Genomic DNA, 11,137 nt, shown 5'->3' with positions numbered 1-11,137 from the left:
TCCCCAAGCTTTGACTTTTTGGTGTCCTTGGATTATGTTGGGGGTTCCATGGGCATCCCCAAGCCTAGGCTCTTGCCACTCCTTGTTCCATAATCCATCAAAAGAATTCACCCAAAACTTGAAAACTTCACAACACAAAACTCAATAGAAATCTCGTGAGCTCCGTTAGAGAAAGAAAACAAAAGACTACTTCAAGGTACTGTAATTAACTCATTCTTTATTTATATTGGTGTTAGACCTAATGTATTCCAACTTCTCTATGGATTATAAACTATTTTACTAGCCATAGATTCATCAAAATAAGCAAGCTACACACGCAAAACAGAATCTGTCAAAAACAGAACAGTCTGTAGTAATCTGTAACTAACGCAAACATATGGAACTCTAAAAATCCTACCAAAATAGGAAGTCCTGGACAATTTGTTTATTGAACAGGAGCAAAACGAATCAATGCAATTCCTATGATTTAACAAAATTATATTCGTGCGTGCAAAGTTTCTGTTTTTCAGCAGAATCAAATCAACTATCATCGTAGGTTATCCTATAGGTTCTACTTGGCACAAGCACTAATTAAAAGATAAAACCACATCCAAACAGAGGCTAGATGGATTATTTATTCCTAAACAGAAGCAAAAAAATTGGGTTGCCTCCCAACAAGCGCTATCGTTTAACGCCCCTAGCTAGGCATAAAAAGCAAGGATAGATCTAGGTAGTGCCGTAGTAATAAGATAGATCGGTGAAACTCATTTCATACTCTCTACGTTCGGCAGCAAGTTTTATTTGAGGTAAGCAAAAGTAATCAAAAGGGCTAAATTTAATAGGGCAAAAATCCCCAAGATCAATTTTAGGAGGTATAGGTTCCTCTTTCGGCCCTTCATAATGCACAACCAATTCATCATTATAAGCGTTCTTTTGACAGAACCTTGTGAGTCTACACTCAAGAGAGTATCCTAACTCATTATTTCGAATAGACAAATCGTTATTAAGTTCAGAGATTCTATCAATTAAAATGTTGGTTGGCACCCTTTTTCTAAGGTTTTCATTGAAAGCAACATAGTCAAGAGATTGAAAACGCATAATTTCTTCTTGATCAAAGAGGATAGATTCTATGGGAGGACGACCGGCGTCCACCCTATAATGCGCAAAGATTTCTTTGACCTCTTTTATTATAAATCTAATTTCATGAGCCAAAAATATAGTAGCAGCACGCTTAACAGAGGAGTCTTCGATATTAGAAAATTCTAGGAAAATCCTTTGTATAGAGAGGTGCATATGCATAAATTGCCTTTCAAGTTCAACGATAAGCATGGCAATGGTGTCAGCAAGACTACTGGTCCTATGAAGAATAGGACTGCCCATAGAGGGCAAAGCACCAGCACAAGTAAAGAAATCTTGAATAACTCCTTTTCAATAATATTACCACTATCGATTCGAAATCTTTTTGTATGATAGGTAGGGGATTCTTCAGCAGGAGCTTCAGAATTTTCCATGATATTATTATCGCCCATGTCGGCAATAATTTCCCCAATTTTAGACATAATGACAAGCAAGCAAACTAACACACGAGCAAACAAAAAGGCAACGGGAAAAGGAGGAGGAGATTGGAAAAGAGAGGGCGAATAAAACGGCAAGGGTGAAGTGGGGGAGAGGAAAACGAGAGGCAAATGGCAAATAATGTAATGCGAGAGATAGGGATTGTGATGGGTACTTGGTATGGTTGACTTGCTCTTGCGTGAGCCTCCCCGGCAACGGCGCCAGAAATTCTTCTTGCTACCTCTTGAGCACTGCGTTGGATTTCCCGGAAGAGGAGAGGATGATGCCGCAAAGTAGCGTAAGTATTTCCCTCAATTTTTGAGAACCAAGGTATCAATCCAGTAGGAGACCATGCACAAGTCCCTCGTACCTACACAAAATGATAGCTACTCGCAACCAACACGATTAGGGGTAGTCAATCCCTTCACGGTCACTTACGAGAGTGAGATCTGATAGAGATGATAAATAATATTTTTTGTTATTTTTGGTATAAATATGCAAAGTGAAAAGTAAAAGGCCAAGTAAAAACAAAGCAAGTAATAAAGTAGTAGAGATTGATATGATGAGAATAGACCCGGGGGCCATAGGTTTCACTAGTGGCTTCTCTCAAGAGCATAGATATTCTGCGGTGGGTGAACAAATTACTGTTGAGCAATTGATAGAATTGAGCATAGTTATGAGTATATATAGGTATGATCATGTATATAGGCATCACGTCCAAGACAAGTAGATCGAAACGATTCTGCATCTACTACTATTACTCCACTCATCGACCGCTATCCAACATGCATCTAGAGTATTAAGTTAAAAACAGATTAACGCCTTAAGCAAGATGACATGATGTAGAGGGATAAATTCATGCAATATGATAAAAAGCCCATCTTGTTATCCTCGATGGCAACAATACAATACGTGCCTTGCTGCCCCTTCTGTCACTGGGAAAGGACACTGCAAGATTGAACCCAAAGCTAAGCACTTCTCCCATTGCAAGAAATACCAATCTAGTTGGCCAAACCAAAAGGATAATTCGAAGAGACTTGCAAAGATAACTCAATCATACATAAAAGAATTCGGAGAAGATTCAAATATTATTCATAGATAAGCTAGATCATAAACCCACAATTCATCAGTCTCAACAAACACACCACAAATAGAAGATTACATCGAATAGATCTCCACGAGAGAGGGGGAGAACATTGTATTGAGATCCAAAAAGAGAGAAGAAGTCGTCTAGCTACTAGCTATGGACCCGAAGGTCTAAAGTAAACTACTCACACTTCATCGGAGGGGCTATGGTGTTGATGTAGAAGCCCTCCGTGATAGATGCCCCGTCCGACGGAGCTCTGGAATAGGCCCCAAGATGGGATCTCATGGATACAAAAGGTTGCGGCGGTGGAATTTGGTTTTTGGCTCCTGTTCTGATCGTTTGGGGATACGTAGGTATATATAGGAGGAACGAGTATGTCGGTGGAGCAACAGGGGGCCCACGAGGCAGGGGCGCGCCCTAGGGGGGGCGCCCCCCACCCCCGTGACTGCCTCTTTTGTTCCTTGGAGCAGGGTCCAAGTCTCCTGGATCACGTTCGGTGAGAAAATCACGTTCCCGAAGGTTTCATTCCGTTTGGACTCCGTTTGATATTCCGTTTCTTCAAAACACTGAAATAGGCAAAAACACAGCAATTCTGGGCTGGGCCTCCGTTTAATAGGTTAGTCCCAAAACTAATATAAAAGTGGAAAATAAAGCCCAATATAGTCCAAAACAGTAGATAAAGTAGCATGGAGCAATCAAAAATTATAGATACATTGGAGACGTATCAGTAGTGCGATGTACTGTACTTCTAGTCTAGTCTAGTATAGTGCACCAGTTTTGAACTCTTGAATCTCAGGGCCAAGGAGCTACAGTTGGAAGTGGAGGGTACTACTGTTCTCTAGAACCATCACTGTACTATCATTGCAGGGGAAGTACACCTGCGTAGTGGCCTAGTGGGTACTCTCGGTGCTATATTTAGCCGCTCCTCTCACGTAAGAGTAGCTGGCCTACTCAGCCGCTCCTCTCACGCACACACTAGCAGCCTGTTTATCAGCGACGGTTACTGCGGTCTGCGGGGGCAGAACATTTGAGTTATTTGATACAGCGAGACTAGGATTTTCGCTTCCATTTGTGGAGGTGTAATGGATCTCGTCGAACTTTGTTAGTAGTTCCTTCTTTATGAATGAGATGAAGCAAAGCTTTTGCCTCCATTTCCAAAAAAACACGTCAAGAGGAATTTGTTTTATAGTAGAGCCGATAATGGAGTGAAGTCCATGCGTGCAACGCCACAAGCTACAGAGTACTACCTCCGTCCGGGTTTATTGGTCCTCATTCTATTTCGTGTCAAATTTTGACCATAAATTAAACTAACAAAATGTTTACGCATGTTACCAAACATTATATTTTTGAAAACTATGTTCAAATACGAATCCAATGAGATAATTTTTTTGACATGCATTAACATTTTATTAGTTAAATCCTTAGTCAAAATTTGACACAAACTACAAAGGGGACTTGTAAACTAGGACGGAGGTAGTAGTAGTACAACACTTTACATATAGAGCCATATTGCACAGTTCCCAATGCCCCGCCAGGCTTTTCCAGCTCCTCGGGCTTAATTGGGAGGCGCTAGTTTAAATATGCTACTAGCTGATGAGGAAGCTGCAAGCGAGGTGCGGCTAGGGCGAGCACGTGAGCCATGGGATGCTGGGAAGGAAAACCCGTTCACGTGGCTAGGCTGTCCAGTGCACTCAGATTGTGGGGCCACATGTCCGTTTGACTTCAAAACTCAAACTACACGTGTAAAATATTGGCTCGCAGCAAAGTGTAGTAGTACTATTTTTTAAAAAAGGCCGCCATGCATTCGGCCGGGATCGAACCCACAAAACGACGTATACACTCCCGCGACCACTAGTAGTACTTGTTAGAGTACAACGCAACCTAGAATCGCCTTTTGTCACTAGTAGTCTAGTTCCAATGCATTGGTGTTTATATGAGGTGCTAAGCACATTAAAAACTTTAGCAACTAAAGCCCCCAATGCATAGGTGTTTAACTTGTTGGTGCTAAGCATCCTTCATTTAATGATTTTGCAACTAAAGTTCTTCATGCATTGGCGGGATCCTTCGAATTTAAGTGTTTTGCCTAGGTTCTCGCGCTTGGCATTGTTTCTTCCTGGGGTCACCACACTCATCTCTCTCCTCTTAATTACCTTGCCACATCAGATTTTTTGCCCACATGGCAGCCTTAGCACCTGTACAAGGTGGAGCATTGGGAGGGGCCATAGTACGTACATTGTTCCTAACAAGAAACCCCTAATAATGCAAGAAACCACTAAAATGCCAAGAAACTACTACCACTTGCATACGTGGCAGACTTAAGATAATACTACCTTATCAACCATTGTACATGCTCTTACTAACCAAAATCCTCGAGTGACCTCCTACCTCCGTCCCGTCCACCTAGTCATCCTCGGCCATGGGACGCAGCTACCGCCGCCGGCAGAAGGCGAGGTCAAAACCGCCGGCGGTGCGGAGCCCATGTTGCGGCAGCCCGGATGCCAGCTCCGTCCGGCGCTCGCGGCCGCTAGGTAGCCAAGATAGCGCCATCCAGCTGCTTGTCCGCAAGGCTTGCTAGCTAGATTGGCACGGCAGCGCGGCGGCTCGCTCACGTGCGCCACACTCAGGCCGGCCATTTGGCTCGAGCGAAGGCCAGCGCGGCGGCTTGCTCGCTCGTGAGTCACGCTGGGGCAGCCAGCCAATCCGTGCGGAGGCCAGCATGGCGTCCGGCCCGTCCGGCGGAGCGGCGGCCAACTCGCTCATCACCGCCGCCACCGATGAACACGCATCGGTACTGTTTGAAGTAATCTTCAGGAAAAATAATGATTTGAGGGGGAATAATAGGAGAGAAGGTTAGATGTGGGTCCCTCGTGTCAATGGACAAACAAAATGTGTTGGTTTAAGCTGCCTCGTCAGCACGGACGTGTGGGCCAACCCAGTCATAAATGGGTTTCAACAAACCTAATCGGTAGGATTACTAGGTAGTAGTGTTTGGCGTGGATTAAGAAATTTTGGGTATGTTTTTGCTATTTTTTGTACAATAGATTCTTCCTAGGGCTGGTTGAAAGTGGTAGTTTTTTGTTAAATACTCTACATATTGTAAGTAGGAGTGAAAGTTAAGCTTTGGAAGCCAATAAGCAAGGCTAGTTACATAGTACATATGTGTACATGATTGAAAGTAAATATCAACCATGAGTGACTAATATCTTGATGGAAAACTTGAAACTATGGAATACTAGGAAAAAATGCATGGTTGGAAATACTAGCAATGTTCATGTCCGTTGCAACGAATCATAATTAGAATAATACTTATTCACAAACTTGGTACAAAACACCCTAATTTTGATATACATATGTCACTAGAGATATATTATGTTTCAATTATAATATATTCCTTGGGCTGTTTTGGTGAGGCCAGGGAGGGATGTGGTTCGTTTTAAGATACTAATTATGGGTTTTTCTGCAAATTGGTAGACAACTGGGATGTTGGTGAGAAAAGGCAACAACTTACCTCACAATCGTTAGATGTAGATCTAATGGTCAGAAACGACGGATGGAGGACACACCAACATCACCAACTTAGTCTTGTGTAGGAGTACTAGCAAGATCCGTGCATTGCACGGAACATCAAGATGCATTTTTTTATAAAAACACTTGTTGTGATTGACCCTTGCGGGAGTAATCCCATGTGTAAAAACTAATGATATCTCGAGAAATATGAGATAAGGTGAAGAGGAGTGGGGTGTGGTGGTGGTTTGTGGTTGGACTGAGCGGAGGCATGGGGATTGACGACACCGGCAGCGGCCACCAGGCCAGTTTGTCCCAGAGGCTTCCTTTCTTAATTGCTCAACAATGAGGTTTGTTGGAGATAAGGATGAACGAGGGAAGGCCTTGTCTGCAAATGTGGAGAGGGGTGCGGGTATCTTTTAGTTTAATTTCCATCTGTCAGATATAGATCGGACGGTCTATATTGCAAGATAGCACATGTACCATCATCACCAACTCGTTTTTTTATAAAAGAAGAATTATAAGTATGGAGATACAAACGTATTATCGATACTTGCTTCCGTAAACTAGCATCTACATTCTATTCAACGCCTCGGCATGTGGGGCCTTAGCACAATGACTTCTCGACTGTGTAAAACAAAGATTTTCCCGTCACCGACAAGGAGGGGGTGACGGCGGCGCGCTTTTTGGCTTGCTCTAGTCCTAGTAGTCATACTAGGTGGTCTAAGCACGTGTAGATTTATTCTTTTTCACGTCTCGTGTTCGCCGTACTGCCACGATTGTTGATGAGTAGACGGTAAGTTATTCACGGGGAAACCCTTGTTGAGCGTGTTTGCGAGAGAGAGAGAGAGTGTGTGCGTGTGTGATATGTTAGAGACTGAGGCAATGATAACAGATTCTTTGTATCTATGTGTGTGGAGGATAGAGAGATACATGTACATGGGGCTTTGTGTTGTGTAACGTGGAGACACATATACATAATTAGAGAGTGAGTGTCTGAGATACACATGCGGACATGGGGAGAGATGAGGATCCAGATAAATGGGTGTTTGTGCATGTTTGTGTGTGTTTGCACGCGTTTGTGTGTGACAGGGAGAGAGTGTATGTGGAGTAGAGAGACCACTGATTATGTAAACCTAGTATAAGGGAAGGGGGAATGGTGTGACATGTGTAGTAGCGAGATAGCACGGGTGCGGGTGGGGGGAGCAGACTATTTGGAAGAGACATCAAGTGTGTGTGTGTGGGAGAGGGGTGTGAGAGCGAGAGAAAGAGAGAGCTAGCGACGGAGAGAGAGAGAGAGAGAGAGAGAGAGAGAGAGGGCGAGAGGGGTCGTTTGTGTCCATAAATGGCGTATACATAGGGAGACAATGTTGATGTTGTCCGAAATTGGCCTATGAACAGAGACACAAGGGAAGCGAGTCATCGTGTGTGTGACAGGGACTTCATGAGAGATCTAGAATAGATGGTTTAGAGAACAATGTGCGAAATCGAGAACAATGATACATTAGGGAGCTATGGAAAGAGTCACGACATATATGTATACAGGGAAGGAGCTGGGGCGGGTCCGCATGTGGGAGAGATAGAAAGAGGAGAGTGGTGCACAAGGAGACAAAGTGTGCTTGTTTGCAGTGGGGGTGGTGTGTGAGGTGAGTGCTCGAGAACCACATAACTAGGGAGATAGACGTTTGGGGGTGACGTTTTGTCTGTATGGGAAATATAGACTCTACATAGTGCGTGTGCTTGGGTAAGAGAGATAGCGGGAGACCTAGAGAGTGAGGGAAGAGATGTGTGCATGCCCGAGAGACAAAGTGATAGAGACCTATGTTGGGGTCTGGACTTTAGAAGAGAGAGGGGTGTTAATGTGCTCGTGTGTTGGTGTCTGGGGGAGAGAACGACTTCTCTATGTGTGTGTGTGTGTGTGGTGGTGGGGGGGGTTGACTTCAGATAAAGAGTGAGCTGTCTATATTTGAGCGACTTTAGCGTAATTTAGATATTGTGCCCTCATGGTTGATCAATTTGTTTCACATACTATGAGATAACGATACTTTTGAACATGCATGATATACCTTGATGTACCAGAATTACAAACCTAAGATTGGAATTGTGGAATTCGACTCCATCATTAGCTTTTGTAATTCATTAAGGAGGTACATTTTTAAGCCGGGATTTTGTGATTTCAAATTCATATATCAAACCTAGAGATATACACATACGGGCATGTTCAAACTTTATAATCATTCACTTTATTCATACACATACACATTTTTGCTTTTGTCATCATATTTAGGATAAACACATTTGGAATTTCATTTGAATTGGACCATATGATGGTTTTGCATGTAGTAGCTCAATGATCCATATTTGAATTGAATGGACAATCTAAGTTTCGAGTTGGAGACATTGATTTTCAAAACTTGCACATTTCTTTGCGTGCAAAACAAACAAATTGTCGGCCATGATATCATAGTCGGCCGTATGAGAGCAGAATACTTATAATTTTAGGCACCAAAAGCTCTCAAACTTCCCGCTCACATCGAAATATCACACGCCCAAAAGTTTAGCCCTGCGATATTCCTGTTTTACCCCTGCCACATGAACGGAAAAGGGCTGCTTTGGTAACTCCATTGTTTTCCCCTCTTTGCCCCCAACATTCTTCCCTAGAGCCCCTCCCCTTCCCCTCCCCGACCCCCCATCCATGGGAAGCCGCCGAATCTAGTCCTCCGCCGCAGCGGTGGACCTCACACCCCGCTGGATCTACCTTCCGCACCTTGGAACCCCCAACTGCCAACTCACCACTTCACCGGAGCCGCTTCAGTGACTGGCTTGTCCACTGCTCCAGATCTCCTTGACCGCCATCATGGTCCACCGCACCGGATCTGCTTAACCGGTACCCTAGTCCACCATAGCGTAGGCCCTTCACTGACTCCCTCATCCGCCCCTTCGCTGGCCCTTCATACAAGCCCTCGTCCGCGGCAACAGATCCGCCTCACAGAAAGCATTGTACAACGCGCCCGCCGAAGCCTTCGTCCACTGCAGCGGACCCGCTCCACATACGCCATATTCAACTCCACCGGCCCTGCTGCCACAGCCTCATCAGGTTATTTTTGATTTGTACTCCTTCGGTTTTATCTTTATCGTGCAACTGTTCGCTTACCATAGATGAGCTTTCTTGTATGTCGACAGGCGCCGCAACCGTAGCACCGGAGCCGCTTCAGCGACAGCGACAGCCGGCCCAAACTCAACCTCAACACGAGCACCATCGACGATCCTTAGCTATCAAGTATGACAACGATACCCATATGCCGCCGAGAATCAGGTACTATTATCCAATGGCCGGCGCCTATGCTCACTTTCCTAGCATAAGCACCGCACCTTTGAATTTCTTCAGGGCATCATTCAGTTTTTCATGAGACGCGTTATTGTGCTTGCACCTGTGGGGTCATACTTCTGGCAGTGAACATGTTACATGTGCTAAATTACATACCAGTGCACATACAGTTAATATGCTTTAGTTTTGTTCTGATGCCACCTATTGGTTCCATCAGACTGCTTAATGTTCTCTATGCTTAATTACACATCAACAAACTAGCATGTTGTTCCGCTGCTTTTTGTTTGTTTTACCCTACATTTTCTGATGCTAGCTATTACATCACTGCTCCGAGCCTCTGTTCATTACTTGTTTGTGTGTTCTTGATCTTCCCAAGTTGCATGACTAATTTGATGCTTCTATTAATTATGGAGATGCCAACCCCATCAAGCAAAATATTTGTTCTTTTGGGGCTAGCACCTCGAACAAGCATAAAAATAGAGGGAAGCATATATATATTGTCGTGTATGCACACACCCTTCTTTCATTAGTTTAGATGAACCATTGATGATCAATTCGGACCAATGCATATGATTAAAATTAATTTTACCTAAATAGATGGTGCAAAATAAACTACAACAACTAGATTTGCAACCATGGGATGCTGACGTTACCTTCAAAGAACATTGCAACAACAGCTAGGCTTCACAGCAACATATGGTAAGCCAATGTGTTTTAGTACATGTGAAATGTAATGCGAGTGGGCTGCTTTCTTGGCTTGTGCCCTCAACGTGTAATCCTACCGAATTACAAATAGTTCAGTTGTCTGCTTTGTTGTATTGCTTGATTCGAATGCATGGTTGTTGTTACGCTATACCTGAGTTGGCCAATATGTCAGCAGTGTCTGTTGTACTATCGTAAATAAATGCATGCCTATTTCATTTGAGTCCTTAACTTTTCCTCTCAAATTCATCACAAGACTGTCTTCGTAGTTTATATGGGGCCACACTGTTAAGTGCTTTCTCAGATTATTTCAACTGCTTAGATGCCTTGGCAACTTAAATATAGTGGTTGTACACTCTCTTTCAACTAGGGATGTCAACTGGGTCCCGTTTAATCCCAATTAAAGTCCAGTAGTGGTATGATAGTTCAAAAGAGTTTTTGTTTTTTGAGGAAAATGAACTAGGGAGGTAGCAAAAACTAACTAGATGGGACTGGCGGATGTCGTTTATTTGCCACTTACATCCCTAGTTTCATCTCACCATTTTAATTCCTTTTCTGCTGATCCTACTTCGAACCATTTAAATATAGTTTGCCATGCTCGGCAATAATTCGTCCGTCGTTTACCATGTAAGCTTACTCTACCTAGATCATACGATAACTATCTCTTACTTATGTCCAGCGGAAACCTTTCAGGATGCCGTTCACACTAGGACACAATGTACAACCCCAGAATCTATTTGTGGAAGCAGTGCGCCATCCATGTTACCAGATGGTAGCAGTTCAGAGGCAACACCGCCGGAGAGCAGTCTGAGCACATATATTATAGTGCTTGAGGCTCTACTAGAGACAGAAAGAGATGGTGTGGCTGCCATGAATGAGGTAATCTTTATCTTGAGGCTGGAAATTACGGAATTAGCGGCACGCATTATGCAAGCAACCCAAGAATTGGAGGAAGTAAGAATGTTGCATTTGAAGACGGAGGA

Source organism: Triticum aestivum, chromosome 4B (genome assembly GCF_018294505.1).
Source record: "Triticum aestivum cultivar Chinese Spring chromosome 4B, IWGSC CS RefSeq v2.1, whole genome shotgun sequence".
NCBI classification, from domain to species: Eukaryota; Viridiplantae; Streptophyta; class Magnoliopsida; order Poales; family Poaceae; genus Triticum; species Triticum aestivum.
The sequence above is the reverse complement of the archived record's forward strand: the minus strand, read 5'-3'. Positions refer to the sequence as shown.